The sequence below is a fragment of the Tupaia chinensis genome, unplaced genomic scaffold (genome assembly GCF_000334495.1).
Source record: "Tupaia chinensis unplaced genomic scaffold, TupChi_1.0 Scaffold145367_1, whole genome shotgun sequence".
Lineage (NCBI taxonomy): Eukaryota > Metazoa > Chordata > Mammalia > Scandentia > Tupaiidae > Tupaia > Tupaia belangeri.
The window spans coordinates 211935-231185 of record NW_006205228.1 but is presented as its reverse complement, the minus strand read 5'-3'; the positions used below and the strand labels follow the sequence as shown (position 1 = coordinate 231185).

General features: G+C 39.8%; 1 protein-coding gene and 1 pseudogene across 2 annotated transcripts in view; both read left to right on the top strand.

The window, feature by feature from the left end:
* SLC8A3 (solute carrier family 8 member A3) overlaps positions 1-19251 on the top strand; it is a 161968-nt gene that overhangs the window by 25273 nt on the left and 117444 nt on the right. The gene's annotated exons all lie outside the window — the stretch shown is intronic.
* On the top strand, positions 6604-6861 carry LOC114006025 (small nuclear ribonucleoprotein G pseudogene; annotated as a pseudogene).

Genomic DNA, 19251 nt, shown 5'->3' with positions numbered 1-19251 from the left:
AAAAAAAAAAAAAAAAGAAAGAAAGAAAAAAGAAAAAGAAAAAACTGCTTTTGTGTTAGGTTTCTCGGAGAGGTGTTTCCCTCATAAATGAATAGATTTTTGTCAGTGCAGTCATCAAAGAGCAATATATGAACTTAAGTGTGAGTCCTGTGAGGACATCCAGTGACCTGCCTGTGTTTACCTTTTAGAAAAATGAACTAGCCTATGGTCCTGTTGGACACCTTTCACCCCTTCTGTTAAGATTAGTGGGATCAGCAGATGACATAATGGTTATGTCACTGGACTCCCACATAGTCAACTGCAGTTCAAGTCCTGGACCTGGCAGCTTAAAACGCACTCCAAGCAGGTGTGTGTGTGTGCCAAAAATCCCAAGAGGAGAATGGAAGAGAAGGGATTGCGGCATAGATATCCTTCCTGGGGTGTGATTTCTCACTTTTTGTCTCTTTCTGTCTCTCTGGCAAGCACACGCACCCTATAGCAAAAATTTCTTGGGAAAAAAAAAAAAGATTAGTGGAGCAAAGAATGCAGCTTTTCTCAGATTCTCAGAAAGAATTTCCTCTGTACCTTATTTGACACAAATTTGTAATAGTTATATGGAAGTTAAATCATCATGTTTCTGAAGAATCCAAGTGGCTACAGACTGTGAGTTTCTGAAAGGTTGGAACTCGTTTCCTGAGCACTGCAAGAACAGGGTACAGTATTTCCCAAGAGAGACCAGGACAGATCATCTGGGAGAGATTGGAGACTTGTCTGATGATTGTAGTAATGTGAATTAGTTGAAATGTCATCTTGCATATCAGGCCTGCTTCTCTTGCGGGGTTTCTAATCAGCCCAGTTTGGGTTACTGGCCCTTCTGATTTTTCTCTGCTGGCTCACAACAAACTGCTTTGGTCATTAAGTGCTGGACTGGGCTCTGTGGAACTGGGTTCTATGGAAGGACTCCTGTCACTGGTGAATCAGAGGCCACTGGAGCCATTGGGATAGATCCACTAACCCTATGATAACTGTCAGGTGAGCACACTTTTCAGAGATATAGATTACCAGGTTAGGAAAGTCACACTGTGAGCTCACCCAGAGAGAAAGATAGCTGATGTAAGAAAGGTACTGAGCCCCTGGAGGTGTGAGAAGGGTGTCAAGGACTGCTCCTGAAGCGATCACATTTAACTTCTGGTGGTATATGTTAACTGATTTTAGTTTTTAAGAGAGATTTTTGCTATAGGGCACATGTACTTGCTGGAGAGACTGAGAGAGACAGAGAGATAGAAAGTGAGAAGTCACCCCCCCAGGGGTGCATGCCACAATTCCTTCTCCTCCAGTCTCCTCTTGGGATTTTGAGTATGCATACATATGCACCCAGTATCAGTTTTAAGCTGCCGGGTCCAGGACTCGAACTGTGGTGGACTACATGGGAGTCCAGCAATGTAACCATTACACCATATGCTGGTCCCATATGTTAACTGATTTTTGATAGTCATTGAAACTAGAGAATATTTCCTTAGTGTCCTATTCAAAGCCTTACCATTTTCTCCACTAAACCTTAAAAGAGTTCATTTGGTTGACAAATACAAGTGGTTAGAGGTGGGACCCATGAACTCTTTCTGTCCTACTGAAAAGACCCACAGATTGAAGCAACTTTTATGAACTGCTGCTTTGCAGACCTGCTTCTGCTACCATATATTGGAGCTATCTAAAATGATCCAAACTGACATTTATTAGCTACTTACACTTAGGCAAGATTCCTGTTTTGTTAGCACTGAAGCATAGGAGTTAGACTGCCTTATAGACAAACTTCAAGGATCTGAATCTTAGATATTTTATGTTAGCTCTGTGACTTAGAGCAATATATTTAACCTGTCTGTGCCTCATTTTCTACCCATACAATGGGTACACTAGTGTTTACCATATGCCATTTACTGAAAAGTAAAGTCTTCGCAATAAAGTCTAAATGAGAAAAGACATGTTGTATACACTTTTTCTTTTATTTTTAAATTTATTTTCTACATTTAATCACTGTACATCACCACAGTTTGTAAAATTACTTTCCCTGCATGACTGCACTGCACACCAGTCCAGTTAAAGATATTATCATACACATTATCATCAACAGACAATCCTCTGTTTCTTTGTCCCTTAAATGCTTTGTCTCTCTATTTTTCTCCTTGATTCTCTTCCTCTCACCCTCCTTCATCACCCCTCTTCCTCTTACACTGTCTCAAGTATCTGCAACCATTCTCCATGCTTCTGTATCATCCAGTCTTTCAGTTTCTGCCATAGAATGTGGACATTCTGCCATAGAATGTCTATTAAGTGAGGACGTACAATGTCTTTCTTTCATAGTCTGGCTTGCTTCACTCAATAGTACATCTTCCATATTAACCCACTTTCTATCAAATACCAGGGTCTTGTTATTTTTTTTTTATGGCTGAGTAGTATTCCATAGTGTATATGTGCCACACTTTTTCAATCCATTCATCTGTTTGTGGACATTTGGGTTGGTTCTGTGTCTTAGCAATTATGAATAATGCTGCAATAAAAATGGATATGTAAGCACTTTTCCTACTGGGTGCTCTCCTATTTTTTGGATAGATACCCAGGAGTGGAATTTCTGGGTCATATGGCAGTTCTATTTGTAGGTCTTTGAGGAACCTCCATATTGTTCTCCACTGCAGCTTTACTAATTTCCATTTCCACCAACAGTTCCTTTTTCTCCACAACCTTGCCAGCACTTACCATTCTTTAATTTTTTTTTTTTTAATCTTAGCCATTCTGACTGGGGTTAAGTGGTATCTCATTGTGGTTTTGAGTTGCATCTCCCTTATGATAAGGGATGTCGAGCATTTTTTCATATGCTTTTTAGCTGTTCATATATCTTCCTTGGAGAACTGTCTGTTCAGCTTATTTGCCCATCTGTATATTCTGGTTATCAGCCCCTTGCCTGAGGCATAGTTTGCAAATATATTCTCCCATTCCAAGGATTGACAGTTCATGCTAACTATCGTTTCTTTCGCTAAGCAGAAGCTTTTTAACATGATGTAGTCCCATTTGTCTATTTCTGGAATTATTGCCTGTGCTTTAGGGGTCTTATTTCAGAAGTATTTGCCTACTCTGATGTCTCCAGGAGTTTTCCCTGCATTATCCACTAGTAGTTTTATAGTTTGAGCTCTTAGGTTTAGATCTTTGATCCATTTTGTGTTGATTTTTGTTAATGCTGAGAGAGAGGGTTCTAGTTTCATCTTTTTGCAGGTGCATACTGAGTTATTCCAGCACCATTTCCTAAAGATATTTTCTTTTCTCTGCTGGATTGACATGTGTCCTTTGTCAACAATCAGTTGGCTGTATGTTTGGGGATTTATTTCTGGGATCTCTCTTCTGTTCCATTTGTCCATATGCCTGTTTTTGTGCCATTACCATGGTGTTTTGCTTACCACAGCTTTGTAATTTATTTTTGCATCAAGGAGTGAGATGCCTCCTACTTTGATCTTCTTGATCAGTATTGCTTGGCACTACGGGATCTTTTATGATTCCGGACAAATGCTGTGATTGTTTTTTCTAGATCTGTGAAGCGTATCTCTGGTAATTTGATTGGGATTGCATTAAATGTGTAGATTAATTTGAGTAAGATTAACATTCTGATTATATTAATTCTTTTAATCCAGGAACATGAGATGTCTTTCCACTTTTTTTGTATCACTTTCATTTTCTTTTTAAAGTTTTTTATAGTTTTCCTTGTAGGGGTCTTTGATTCTTTGTTTAGGTTTATTCCTAGATATTTTATTTCTTTTGTGGCTTTTGTAAATAGGATTGCTTTCTTTAATTCTACCTCAGTCTGTTCACTGTTGATGTGCAGAAATGCTATAGATTTTTGTATATATGTAGTTTATACTTTCAACAATATCTGCACTGTTGAGCTTTTCATACATGTTAAAGTCAACAAATGAACCCACCAACAAACAAACCTGTTAGCCAAAACTGATGGAAGGAATCCATAAGAGAATACATTTAAAGCACCTAACATCACATCTGATACAGAGTAAGTGCTCAGGAAAATAGTTGTTATTATCAGTATTATTATCATCATTTCTTCATAAACTTTTTTTTTTCTAGCTGTTTTCTTTTTCTTCCTTTGTTACTAATGCAACAATAGTTTTAACAACTTATTTGGTATCTTAATTTACAGAATGTTTCTCATTTAGGGTATGTTGCCATTTTTATTAAAAAGTGAATCTTGCTTGCAGTCATCTCCATCTCTGCTTCTGCCACCCTTTCTGGGTTCAATTTCATGGCTGTGAAGCCCCCCAGTCAGGGTCCACCTCCTTCCAGTTCCCATTGCCAGTCAGGTAGGCAAAATCTCTCTCTCTCTCTTGTTCTTTTCTGTCCCTTCTAACTTTTTTCCTATTTTAAAAAACAGATTTCTGTCCCCTTCCTTGTGTTGTTCTCTTGCTAATTTGTCTCTTCTTCCCTCACCTAGGACAGAATCCTTGCAGGCATCTCCATTTCTGCCTCTACTGCCCTTTTCGTGTGGTGCACAAGTGTGCCAGCAGTTTTCCATTTTTGACTCAATTTTATTTCCTGCCACGCGTTTTCTGCTTGTTCCTCCTCTTTTTGTTCTAGTTCTTTCCTTCCTTTTCCTTTGCTTTTTTTCTATTTATGTTTCCTTTCTTTTTCTTTTACCTTACTTTCTTATTTTACTGCTTAGCCTTTACCCATTGCCTAGAGAAATCTAGGTGCATAGTAGCCAAACATCTGAATATTGTGAGTTAGAGAATTCTTTGCCCTTCACTGTACCGGTTGTAGAAAGAGTGAAACTCCCCTTCATAAATTTGATTTCAAAACTCCTCCAGTGGTTACCACCCTGGAGGACATAGTAGAAGGGATAAAATAGCACTGAATTATTTCACAACAAAGGGAAACACACGAGCTCACAGTTACAGACTCCTTCTCCAACAAATTAGCCAAAAGTGAATACATTACTAAATGACTAAAAATCAGAGAAGAGCCTCAAGAATGACAGAATCAAGTAATACATCTCTAGCAAGAGAACACTGTAACTTATCTCCAAGTAGGGGAAAATTAGAGGATATTACCAGAATGTCAGGAAAAAAAATTAGAATATTTGTGGTAACAAAATTCTATTAGATGCAAGAGAAAAGAGACATTGAACTCCAAGAGATGAGGAAGTCCTTCCACGATATGAAAGAAGAACTGAACACCTTAAAAAAGAATCAAAGGAACTGTTAGACATGAAGGCTGTAATACAGGAAATCAAAACCTCCCTCAAAAGTATTAAAAGCAGGTTAGACCATGCAGAAGATCAAATTTTGGAAGTAGAAGACAAAATCTCTGACCTAGAAAAAAATATCAAAATAACTGAGAAAATGACCAAGAAAAATGATGATAATATACGAGAAATGCTAGATAACTTGAAATGCCCAAATATTCTAATAATTGGTATCCCAGAAGGTGAAGAAACTAATAATCTATTGATAATCTATTCCATGAAATCCTGGAAGAAAACTTTCCAAGTCTAGAGAAACACTCAAACATTCAGACCCAAGAAATACAAAGAACCCCAAATAGAATCAATCTAAGAAGATCCTACCTACAGCACATCATAGCCAGATTGGCCAAAACCACACACAAAGACAAGATACTAAGGATATTTTGTGAATCAATAAAAATGGGGATGGGGGAAGGAGTGGAAAGCAACTGTATACACCAGAAACAGTGTGGGAGGAGGGTGGGAAATGGCAGAGGGTGAGAAATAGGTGGAAAATACATATGCATATATATATATATGAAACAAGAAATGGAAAATTATTTGTCGATGATAACATGTATGATTAAGCCACTATACAGTGTATTCTGGATGGGAAATCACATTTTGAATGCTGTGATGATGCTCAGGGAATGAATGTAAAATAAATTAATGAAAAAAAATTGGCAAGAGTGAAATGTCAAGTCACTTAAAAAGGCTATCCCATCAGCTAACACCAGACCTCTAATCAGATACACTGCAAGCAAGAAGAGAATGGGGAACTATATTCAAAGTGTTAAATAAAAAACAGTTTCAACCAAGAATACCATACCTGGCACAATTATCCTTCATATAAGAAAAAAAGATTAAAAACATTTTCAGATAAACAAAACCTGAAAAAATTTGCCAACTCCAGACCAGTTCTTCAAGAACAAAAAACAACCAAGAATATGGCCAACTTAGTGGTAGAGACAAGTCTGGAAATATCAATAATAACGTGGAATGTTAATGGATTAAATTCTCTGATCAAGAGACCCAGACTGGCTGAATGGATTAAAATTCAGAACCCCTCCATCTGCTGCCTACAAGAAACCTATCTCATGGATAAAGACATACATAGATTAAAAGTAAAGAGCTGGAAAAAGGTATTCCATGTAAATGGAAATCAAAAAAGAGTGAGTTGCTATACTGATTTCGGACAAAATAGGCTTTAAGACAAAAACCATAAGAAGAGATAAAAAAGGCATTATATAGTAGTAAAAGGACTAATTCATCAAGAAGATATAATGCTTATGGAAGAGGCTGAGAATTCCATTCAAAGGCATCTCTGAGCCCGCCAAGTTGGTACCATGAGCAAAGCTCACCCTCCTGAATTGAAAAAATTTATAGACAAGAAGTTATCATTGAAATTAAGTGGTGGCAAACATGTCCAAGGAATACTGAGGGGATTTGATCCATTTATGAATCTTGTGATAGATGAATGTGTGGAGATGGCAACTAGTGGGCAACAGAACAATACTGGAATGGTGGTAATACAAGGAAATAGTATCATCATGTTAGAAGCCTTGGAATGAGTATAAATAATGGCTATTCAACAGAAAAACCCATGCCCCCTTGTCAACGGGCCTGTTATACTATGATGTAAAAATCAGGTCATGTACATTTTCATAATAAACTTTTTGTTAAGAAAAACAAAGAAAAAGAAAAACAAAGAAGACATAATGCTTATAAATATCTATGCATCCAACTCAGGAGCACCTAAATATGTAAAGGAAAGACTGCTAGATCTAAAAGGAGAGATAGACTGTAACACACTAATTGGAGATCTCAACACCCCATGATCTCCTTTAGACAGGTCAATGAGACAAAAAATAAGCAAAGAGATTCAGGACCTAAGTGATAACATAAATCAGATGGACTTGACAGACATCTATAGAACTTTCCACCCAAAAAAACCCACAAAATAGACATTTTTCTTAGCCTCACATAGTACCTTTTTGAAGATTGACCACATGATAGGACACAAAACCAAACTTTACAGTTTCAAAGATTTAGAAACTATATCCAGCATCTTCTCTGACCATGATGAAATTAAACTTGATATTAATCTCAGGAAAAACCCTCAAAAATGCACAAGTATATGGAAACTAAATAACCTACTTCTGAATAACTTCATAATTACTAAAGAGATTAAGAATGAAATCAAAAGAGGAAAGTTCATAGCAATTAGTGCACATAAGAAAAAGATGGAAAGGTGGCAAAAGGACAACCTAACATCATGCCTCAGGGAATTGGAAAAACAACAACAACAACAAAAATCAAAAAAAAAATGCCAGAAGAAAAGAAATAATAAAGATTTGTGCAGAAATAAATGAAATAGAAAATAAACTATATAGAAAATAAATGAAAGCAAATGCTGGTTCTTTGAAAACATAAATAAGATTGACATGCTATTAGCTAGACTAATTGAGAAGAAGACAGAAAGGATCCAGATAAATCAAATTTATAATAAAACAGACAACATTATAACAGACATAATAGAAATACAAAATATCATTAGAGGATACTATGTGCAACTATACACCAACAAGAAGAAAACCTGGATGAGATGGAAAAATTCCTGGACACATGCAATCTACCAAGATCGACTCAGGAGTACATAGAAAGACCTGTAACAAGCCTGAATAGCCCCATAACAAGTAATAAGATTGAATCAGTAATAAATAACCTTTGAACAAAGGAAAGTCCAGGTCCCAATAGCTTCACTGCTGAACTTTACAAAACTTTTAAAGAAGTAACCCCCATTCTACTCAAACTGTTTCCAGAGATCCAAAAGGAAGGAACCCATCCAAATTCATTCTATGAAGTCTCCTTCACTCTCATTCCCAAAACGGATAAGGATACGACAAGAAAGGAAAACTACAGACCTATATCTCTGATGAATATAAATGCAGAAATTCTCAACAAGCTACTTGCTAACCATATTCAACAGCATATAAAAAGTATTATTCATCATGACCAGGTAGGCTTTATTCTGGGGATGCAAGGCAGTTCAACATATGCAAAACCATAAATGTAATACACCATATTAACAGAAAGAAAGATAAAACCATATGATCATTTCGATCGATGTAGAAAAAGCATTCAACAAAATACAACATTCCTTCATGATTAAGACCCTCAGTAAAATCCACATAGAAGGATTGTTTCTCAGCATAATAAAAGCCATCTCGGAAATACCTACAGCTAACATACTGAATGGGGAAATGCTAAGAGCTTTTCCACTAAAAACTGGTACAAAACAAGGCTTCCCATTCTCTCCATTCCTATTCAATATAGTACTGGAGGTCCTAGTCAATGCAATCAGATGAGAGAATGAAACAAGACATTCCAACAGGGAAAGAAGAGTCAAAATTATCTGCCTGTGGATGACATGATTGTATACATAGAAAACCCAAAAGTATCTACGAAAAAACTTCTTAAAGCAATACATGCAGGATATAAAATTAACTTTAAAAAGTCTATAGCATTTTTATATACAAACATGAACAGAGACAGAACTGAAGAAAGTAATCCCATTTACCTCAAAAAGTATAAGATACCTAGGAATAAAGCTAACCACAGAAGTCAAAGACCTCTGTAAGAAAAATTATGAAAATCTTTAAAAAGAAGTAGAAAATGACACCAAAAAAGTGGAAGGACATCCTATGTTCCTGGATTGGGTGAATTAATATAATCAAAATGGCAATCCTACCCAAATTAATCTACATATTTAATGCAGCCCCTATAAAAATTACAAGAGACATTCTTCACAGATCTAGAAAAACCAGTCACAAAATTTGTCTGGAATCATAAAGACCCCCTATTGCCAAAGCAATCCTATGCAAAAAGAGTGGAGTGGATGGCATCTCACTTCCTGACCCCAACATATATTACAAAGCTGTGATAATCAAAAGAGCATGATACTGGCACAAAAACAGACACAAGGACCAATGGAACAGAGTAGAGATCCCAGAAATAACCCCTAACATACAGCCAACTGATCTTTGACAAAGGGTACCAGTCAATCCAGTGGGAAAATGAAAACCTTGCTAGAAAAACTGGGTATCCACCTGCAGAAAGATGAATCTAAACCCCTATCTGTCACCATTAACAAAAATCAATTGAAAGTGGATCAAAGATCTAAACTTAAGATGACAAACTATAGAATACTGATGGAAAACACTGGAGAAACTCTGGGACACAGTGGGGTAGGCAGAGACTTCCTTTTAAAAAAATTTTTTTGAGAGTTTTTTGCTATAGGGTGCATGCACTCGCCAGAAAGACAGAGACAGAGAGACAGAGAGAAATCACCGCCCAGGGGGATGGCCACGCCACAATCCCTTCTCCTTCATTCTCCTCTCAGGATCTTGGGCACACATGCATATGCGTCCAGCGTGAGATCAAGCCACTGGGTCCAGGACTTGAACCAGGGTCAACTACATGGGAGTCCAGTGACATATTCATTATGCCAACTGCTGGTCCTATAGGCAAAGACTTCCTAAGCAAGACCCCCAAAGCATAGGCAATAATCCCCAAAATAGACAGGTGAGATTACATCAGATTAAGAAGTTTCTGCACAGCAAAGGACACAGTAATTAGTGTGACTCAACAACTCTCAGAATGGGAGAAACTTTTTGTTAACTCATATCATATCAGCCCCAGATAAGGGTCTGATAACCAGAATACACAGGGAGCTCAAGGGACTTACCCAAAAGAAAATGATTAACCCAATTAAAAGATGGGCAAAGGAGCTGAATAAACAATTCTCATACAAACAGCCAAAAAACATATGAAAAAATGCTCAATATCCCTCATCATAAGGGAGATGCAGATCAAAACTACAATGAGATGCCACCTAACCCCAGTCAGAATGGCGAAAAACAAAAAATGATAAGTGCTGGAGGGGGTGTGGTGAAAGGGAAACTCTCCTACATTGTTGGTGGGAATATAAATTGGTCCAGCTACTGTGGAGAACAATATGGAGGTTTCTCAAAGACCTTCAAATAGAACTACCATATGATCCAGCAGTTCTACCCCTGGGTATCTTTCCAAAGGAAAGGCGAATGCTCAGTCAGAAAAGCACTTGCACCACTATACTTATTGTGGCATTATTCATGATTGCTAAGACATGGAACCAACCCAAATATCCACAAACAAATGAATGGATTGAAAAAGTGTGGCGCATATACTCCATGGAATAGTATTCCATCACAAAAACAGAAACAATAATAAAAAAACAAACAAACAAACAAAGAACAAGAGGACCCTGGCATTTGATAGAAAGTGTACAAACGTGGAAGATTTATTGCTGAGTGAAGCAAGTCAGGCTACGAAACAGAGACATCGTATGTCTCCACTTAACATACACTGATTGTCTACACTCTATGGTAGACACTGAAAGACTGGAGGACATAAAAGCATTGAAAATTGTTATGGACACTGAGGACAAAGTGGAAGGAGAGTGGGAGAGGAGAAGAGTGCTGTAAGAAAAATTTGGGAAAAAAATGGAGAAGTAAGACATTTGTGTGACACATATGGTTTGTTGCCTGTCAATGATGTTGTGTATAGAATTCTCAACTCACCTGGTGTGTGGCATATATCATATTGGGTAAAATCTCTTTATAATCTAAATGATATATAGTGATTGAATGTATAAATAATAATAAATAAATAAATAATAAATAAATAATAAATAATAAAAAAAAAACCAAAATATTTTGGGTTTTCCTAGCTGTTTAACAAGGCAATATTCCAGCAGAAGCATTGGTTTAACTGAGTCCCCATTGCATGTGTGTGTCTAGATACTATGGAGCATCCAGACAAGTATGAGTTTGGTCTTACTCTTAAGTAGCTAATAGTCTAATGAGAGAGATATAATTAGATGCAAAGAAACTCTCACAAAATGCAGAGTGGTTTGTAGTAAATGCTGAGTGCTGCAAATAAAGGGTATAGCAAGAAGATCTCACTGATGTTGGAGGTCAAGACAGAAGTGTGCATTTTTTTTTAAAAGGTTTGCTATAGGGAAAATGTGTTCATGAGAGAGAGAGAGACAGAGACAGAGAGAGAGACAGAGAAGGAAAAATGAAAAATCACCTCCCCAGAGTGATAGCCATGCCACAATCCTTCCTCCTCCATTCTCTCAGGATTTTGGCACACACATACACGGTGAGTTTCAAGCCACTGGGTCTGGGACTTGAACCAAAGTCTACCATGTGGGAATCCAGCACCTTAACCACCAGGTCACTTGCTGACCCCATGAGAAGGGTGCACCTTGAGCTAGGCTTTTAAGAAAAGGAATGAGGGACCAGCAGGTGTTGTAATTGTTACATCACTTGGACTCCCACATAATCGAACATGGTTCAAGTCCCAGACTGGGTGACTTAAAGTCATGTGGAGTGTGTGTGCATGCATGCCCAAAAGCCTTAGAGGAGAATGAAGGAGAGGGGATTGTGGCATGGCCATCCCCCCAAGGGGTGATTTCTCACTTTCTATTTCTCTGGCTTTTTCTGGCTCTCCAGCAAGCACATATGCCCTATAGCAAAAATCTCTCTCTAGGGACCAGCAGATAACAGAATGCTTACATCACTGGACTCCCATATAGTCAACTGTGGTTTGAGTCTAGGACGTTATAGCTTAAACTTACGCTGGGTGCATGTACGTGCATGCCCAAAATCCCAAGAGGAGAATGGAGAAGGGATTGTGGCGGGAGATCCCTTCCCGGGGGATGATTTCTCACTTTCTGTCTTTCTGTCTCTCTCTGTCTCTCTGGTGGGTGCATGTGCCCTATGGCAAAAACAAAAACAAAAACGAAAACAATAACCTCTCTGAAAATAGAAAGAGATGAAAGAATTATTAATTAATGTATACCTACATTACCTGCCAAGCCATATGCAAGAGTATACTTATCAAATCTTCACAATACATACTTTGTTGATAGGTATATTCCCATTTTATACAGAGGAAAGTGGGGCTCAGACACATTAAGTAATCTGCCCAGAATCTGAAGACGTGAAGTGGAGGACCTAAACCATTGCTGTGCATCCTAAGCCATGCTTTAAGTCCTTAATAGCATCTGCCTGTGAGCACTTTTGTGCACTAGCAGAAGATGGGGAGGCAATGTTCTGCAGAAGCTTAAAGTGTAGATAACCACTCCTCCATGGCTTTTGGCAAGCTATTTACCTTGTTAACCCCCAGTTTCTCATCTGTTCAATGATTGTACCACCTCATAGGACTGTGATAACTCTGCAGTAGTGCAGTATATATGTGACTAGTTCATTAGGCAGTTATAACAGTGGACAGTTTTATTTTTCTCCATTCATTGTCTCAATAATCTTTTGTTGAATTGTCCTCTGTTGGGGCATATACTTTAAGCTCATACCTTAATGACATCTTGGGCAGAATCCATGATTTCCTGGCAGCTTCTGTTATTAAAATTCTTCTGTCCATCTAGTTTAAAGGACTGACCTCAAAGTAATTTTGAAATCCCCTCTTTTGATGTTTATCAAATTGAGGGATCAGAGAACTTGCAGGCAAGTGGGGGGGACGTCAGGTGTGATGTACTGCTTGACTCCTCCCCATCCAACTCCCACCGTCCTTGGAGTAGCATTGAGGATGCATGGTCTGCCTCTGGAACATTTCTTTCCTGGTCCCCTCTAGGCTGAAACTTCTCTTGTGTTTTGGGTCAGGAAAGAAGAATAAGAGAAATATTTGGGGTTGTCACTCTCTCTGGCTTCCATTCTCTGTTGACATGTTGGTGACTTGAGGACAGTATTCAGGCTCACACAACCCCTCAGTCAGTGTGCCCCTCAGAGAGAGACAGCCATACTTTGCTTGGTTCAGGTCTGTTACTCCAACCCGTTTTCAGGAACCAGCACCTTGCCTGATTGAGAAGCCGCCTGGACAGCCTCATAGTCTCTGCTCACCCTGTAGCCTTTGTGTTCTGCTTTGTGGAGTCATGGGGACTTCTAGGTTCCTCTTTCCAGGGTACCTGGAATCAGGGGAGGTTTTCATACTTGTTCTTCAGACACATTATACAACTGCCCCTCTGTAGCTGGTTTCACCACTCCAGCAGGCTCCTGTCAGGGGAGAAGCTGCAGGCAGAAATCCCTGAGTTCTCATAATGTGTCCCCAAACTCTTGGGATGGCACTAGCTCTCGTAAGAACTTATTATCTCTACTTTGCTCTGCTCATTAGATGGCAACATCAAAGAGGGCAGACACATTATCAGTTGGGAGTGAATACTAGTGTCCCCTTCCGGAAGGCACCTCTAGTCTTTCTGATTAGCACCTCCTTCACTTGGTATGGTGGGGGGAAACAGGGGACACTTGGCCCAGGAGATGGCATGGAAGTTAAGGCATTGGATCCCACATGGCTGGCTATGTGGTTCAAGTGCCACACCTGGTGGTTTGAAAATTATGCCAGTTGTGTGTGAGTGTGTGTCCAAAATGCTGAGAGGAGACTGGAGGTGAAGGGATTGTGACATGGCCATGCTCCCTGAGGGATGATTTCTCACTTTCCCTCCATTTCTGGTGAGCATATGCAACCTATAGCAAAAACTAAAAAAAAAAAAAAGATGGGGGTGACACTTAGCTCCTTTCCCTTGAAAAGGGAGGAACTTCCCCTACCAGTCAATGCTGAGGTATCCTCCTTCTCTCTTCTTAGGCTGGGAAGGCTGGTGAGACTGGTAGGATGATTCTTGGGGGTGGTAGACCAGTTTAGCTATGTTTTGCTAAGCCCTGAGGAAGGTGTCTGTCTTCAACTGTTGGCTGTGCCCTAAGACTGGGGAGACATAAGGCCTCTTTGCCTCAGCTTCACATGCCAATGTTGGGACAGCAGGAAAAGTTCCATCCAATATCCTGTTAAATATGTAACACATATGAGCACAAAGGCTGGTACTGGGCAGGAGTTTTCTAAGTGGTAGCCAAGGGGAGGCCTACTGTATTATTTTCCTCTTTGCTTAGCCTACAAATTCCTAAAACTGTTTGCCTGTTGCCACACAGCAAAATACTCAGAGCATTGAGACTGTGGTCCTCTTTGCCCTGTGTCCTTATCCTACCTGTGAGTCTGGAAGGCAAAGCCCAGACATGCTCATTTCACAAATGTTTATTGAAGCCTGCTCTATGCAAAGTATCATACAGCCATGGAAACTACCTTTTTTTTTTCTTTTTTTTTTTTAAGTGTAGATCGTGAACTATGTGAGGCAATCTTTTTTAAAAATTTTTTTTATTATCATTTAGGCTGGGAAGGCTGGTGAGACTGGTAGGATGATTCTTGGGGGTGGTAGACCAGTTTAGCTATGTTTTGCTAAGCCCTGAGGAAGGTGTCTGTCTTCAACTGTTGGCTGTGCCCTAAGACTGGGGAGACATAAGGCCTCTTTGCCTCAGCTTCACATGCCAATGTTGGGACAGCAGGAAAAGTTCCATCCAATATCCTGTTAAATATGTAACACATATGAGCACAAAGGCTGGTACTGGGCAGGAGTTTTCTAAGTGGTAGCCAAGGGGAGGCCTACTGTATTATTTTCCTCTTTGCTTAGCCTACAAATTCCTAAAACTGTTTGCCTGTTGCCACACAGCAAAATACTCAGAGCATTGAGACTGTGGTCCTCTTTGCCCTGTGTCCTTATCCTACCTGTGAGTCTGGAAGGCAAAGCCCAGACATGCTCATTTCACAAATGTTTATTGAAGCCTGCTCTATGCAAAGTATCATACAGCCATGGAAACTACCTTTTTTTTTTCTTTTTTTTTTTTAAGTGTAGATCGTGAACTATGTGAGGCAATCTTTTTTAAAAATTTTTTTTATTATCATCATAATCTTCTTTATATTACATTGGATTACATATAACTTTACAGTGTATTACATTGCTGGAAACTACCTTTTTTGAACTCTGAATTAGGGCATGTGGTTGGACAACTTCGGTTATAGGGACCAAGGTAAGAGATCGTTGTTGTAAGCAAAGCTCCAAGTCCTTGCCTTCCAGGAGCCTCTAGTTGGTGCAGTCAAGAGGTTTGAACCAGAATTTATTCTGCTTAAGCCAGATGAGGGTATAATAAGTGGAGCTGTGAGCTCAGAGCAAGGATAAACCACTGGTTCAAAAAAGGTCCATCACATCTAAGCTGCTCTAGCTTGGTGGGAGGTATATGTACTCATTTCATTGATTCTCTTTCCTTCAGTCAACAAAGGTGCCTGGAGTCCCTACTATGTGCCAGGCACTGTAGGTACTAAAGTAGCAGCAGTGAACAAAGCAGATAAAACCCCTGCCCCAGAAAGATCACATTCTAGTGGCTGAAAGCCTCTTTCTTAGCACCTTTCACTTGAAAAACCACAGGCTGTTCTCTAGTCGTGGCTGATCTCTCCACAGAGTTACACAGGCCATCAGGGTGCTCTTCCAGCTACTCATCCAAGGTCAGGAACTTCAGGCCACCCCTTTCCTGCTGCTTCCCCTTTTCTGAAAACAAGGTCTCACAGAACATCTGCCATCCATTTTGCCTCCCTAAGGAGCAACAGGAAAGGCGTACGGAAGGGACTGAGAAGAGTAATGGACGAAGGTGCTGTGAAGGTGAATCATTGCCCAATATAGAGATTGAGAAGACTTGCTTAAAGGACAGGCCATGCTAAGTCATCCATCATTCTCCCCTATGGAGGTGAATTGAAGATTCCTTTTTTTTCCCAGAGAGTTGAATTAACAAGGTGTTGGGAAATTTCCAAATTAAAAAAAGAAAAAAAAAAAAAGAAAAAAGAAAATCGCTACCACCAGCTCTCAAATGATAGGGGCTGGTAGATTGCTTTTAGAGAAGATCATTGTATTTGGCATCTAACCCTGGAAAAGGAATGCACAGAATTTAAATAGACAATTCATTCACCTCTGAGCAGTTTATACAAAGAAGCATCATTGCTTTTTGTTTTTGTTTTTGTCATAGGGCATGTGTGCTTGCTGGAGAGAGACAGAGAGAGAGAGGAAAATCACCTTCTAGCGAGGATGGCCATGCTGCAATCCTTCTCCCTTCTGCCCCAGAAAGATTTTGGGCACACATGCCTGGCATGACTGTCAATCACTGGATCTGGGACTCGAACTGTGGTCAACCATGTGGGAGTCCAACACCTTAACCACCACAACAACTACTGGCCCCTCATCATTGCATTTTTAGAGGTAGAAATCACAGCTGCACCTTGAGCCCAACTACCTCAATGACTAAAAAGCTGAGTTTTCACAAATTATAAATTTTTAAATTCTTGCTCATTTTGCAGATTGGTTTACCTCAGTATTTCTTTCAAGGGGCCAGCTCCTCCATTACTTTTAAAATATGACTTGATTAATAAAATCTTGATATATAAGCAAATTTTCATGACATTCTCAAGCATGCACTGGTAGAAAAAATGTGCTTTTAGTATCAGAGGCAGGTTGCCAATTCTATTTCTTTTTTTTCTTTTCTTTTTTTTTTTTTTTTTTTAGGGGTTTTTTCTTATGGGGGGGGGCCCTTCCAGGAAGACAGAGAGAGACAGAGAGACAGAAAGCGAGAAATCACCCCCCAGGGGGGATGGCCATGCCACAGTCCCTTCTCCTCCATTTTCCTCTTGGGATCTTGGGCATGTACGCACACATGCCCCGCATGAGTTTAAGCCACCATGTCCAGGACTTGAACCGCGGTCAGCTACATGGGAGTTCAGCGACGTAGCGATTATGCTAACTGCTGGTCCCCCAATTCTATTTCTGATTCCAACACCATATGTTGTCACCTATATTGAATAGCCTTTCTGTGCTTCATTAGAGGGGCTGCAAGACTGTTAATGTCCTTCCTTCAATAAAGGAACATGTAAGAGGATGTTCTTTAAATGTAGCATTCCTTCTTTCATTCATTCACTCATCAAAACATATTCACTGAGAACCATCTATGTGCCAAGAACTATACAAAATGCCAAAAGTACTTGATGAACTCTTTTGGACAGTGATTATGAGCTCTGCTTAGAACAACAGCCCTGTTGTGATGGTCCATGCTTTTATGTGGCTTATATTTTAGTAGACAAGTAAACAAATAGCTAAACAAAATTAAACTGTCTTAGGTTGACATGGATGTTATGAGGGAAATAAGTAGGATGCTTATGTAGACAGGGTAGTTTGGAAAGACCTCTCAGAAGTGGTGCCATTTAAAGCAAAAGCAAAGATGTAAGTGTACACCCGGAAGATGAAGAGCTGGAAGAACAATGTTCTGTGGAGTAGGACTGGTACCTGCAATGTTTTCAACAGTGATATGAGCCTACTTTGTCCTAGGACCTTAAGAAAACTCACTGTGACTGGAGTGAGGGTGAGATGGCATAAAAGGAGTTAAGTGAAGTGGGCAGAAACTTCATCACACAGGTTCCTAGAAGCTACATGTGTTAGCTTCCTAGGGTTCTTTCCTTTGTTGGAAGCTCAACTCCTTGTTAAAATGCAAACATCCTTGGGAGAGACAGCCAGAGCACCTTTTCCCAAAGTAGTTGTAGACTTGGAGCAGAGAAGTAGCAAACAGGACAACAGAGAGAATGTGCTCAAGAGAGAAAGAGCAGAGCACTCCAGGGCAGTGTTGTGGCATCACAGTTCTCTCTCATACCGGCTGTGTGTAAGCGCCTCGTGTAGTTTCATCTTAGTGCTGAAACTGGGCCAGCGCCCACAAACACATTGCCAAAAGTACTGTCATCATGGAGTGAGAGGATAGTAAGTTCCCTCCATAGAGACCAGCTATAAAGCAAGATAGAGGGGGAGTTGGGGGGTGGCATACAGTGAGAAGAGCACATATGTAAAACTGAGGAACAGGGCTTGCAGTGCAATCTATGCTAAAAGCTGAGGTTTTCTGAGAGAACTGTGCTCTGAGTTCCATCCACCATCACGGTAGTTTTCTTTCAACTTGATTATTTTTGATACCCCATCTTTTTCTGCATTCCTGGCAGTAGCTCTCCCAAACCCCAGAATGTTGCCTCTACCAGAGCTTTTTCATCACAGCATCACCCATCAGGTCAGCTGAGTTGGGGCATTTGGAATGATAACCATCAATGGTGGTGTCCTGGCTTTGGTTGCTGGATGGTGTGATTCCAGTGCTGTCTCTCCCACCATTGGAGGAGGTCCATGGGTGGACTTGGCCAAAAGACAAGCTATGTCCCCTACAACCTCAATGCACCTCATTCTGAATAGGATATTACCACTCAGGAGTGTATTAGGGCATTCGTCTATCCCCAGCTCCCTTGTGGTTTTTATTCTGGGCGATAGTGAAGAAAGAGGTGGCTACAAGGCCTGCTACCTTTGAAAAGATCACATCAGAGCCTGGAATTAGGACCACTTGTCCAGTCTGTTGAGTGAAGGCTATTCTGGATGCACAAATGGGGTTTTCTTTTGTTTTAAATGGTAGAGAACATATGAGGAAGAGAGAAGCTTCCTCAACAGTGTTTCACCATGCCATGATCACTCTTCCCAGCCCTTGAGCTCATCAGGATCCTGGGCACCTATTTACATGCCTGGTGTGTTTTCAGGCCAACCCAGGGATCCAAATTTGTGGTTGGCCATGTGATTTATGTCACTTCCAGCACTGCAGTTTAGTACACTACAGAGGGCCACTTAGGCTGAGCCCAGTACAAGAGAGTTTTAAGCATCATTTGCATCCTATTTATTGTCTTCTTTCTCTTTTCCTTCAAGGGTTTATTGTTTGATCTGCACAAATGATAAAGGCCATTCCACTCCAGGTACAAAACCAACTTACCTTGGTTTTATTGCTAAGCTCCTAGGGAAGAAAGCTCGCTTTCCTTTGTATAACTTCAAAAAAAAAAATTCATATCTGTTTGGTTTAGGAGATTGGAGCTGTGGAAGAAAAGATTTCCTAAATGATCTTTTCTTGAATTTTATTGACTGTCAAATCTAGCAATAAATTAGAATCAGAGGCAGCAGTCAGTAATCAACACAGAGGCCGAAGGTGCTGCCCCAGAGGGGG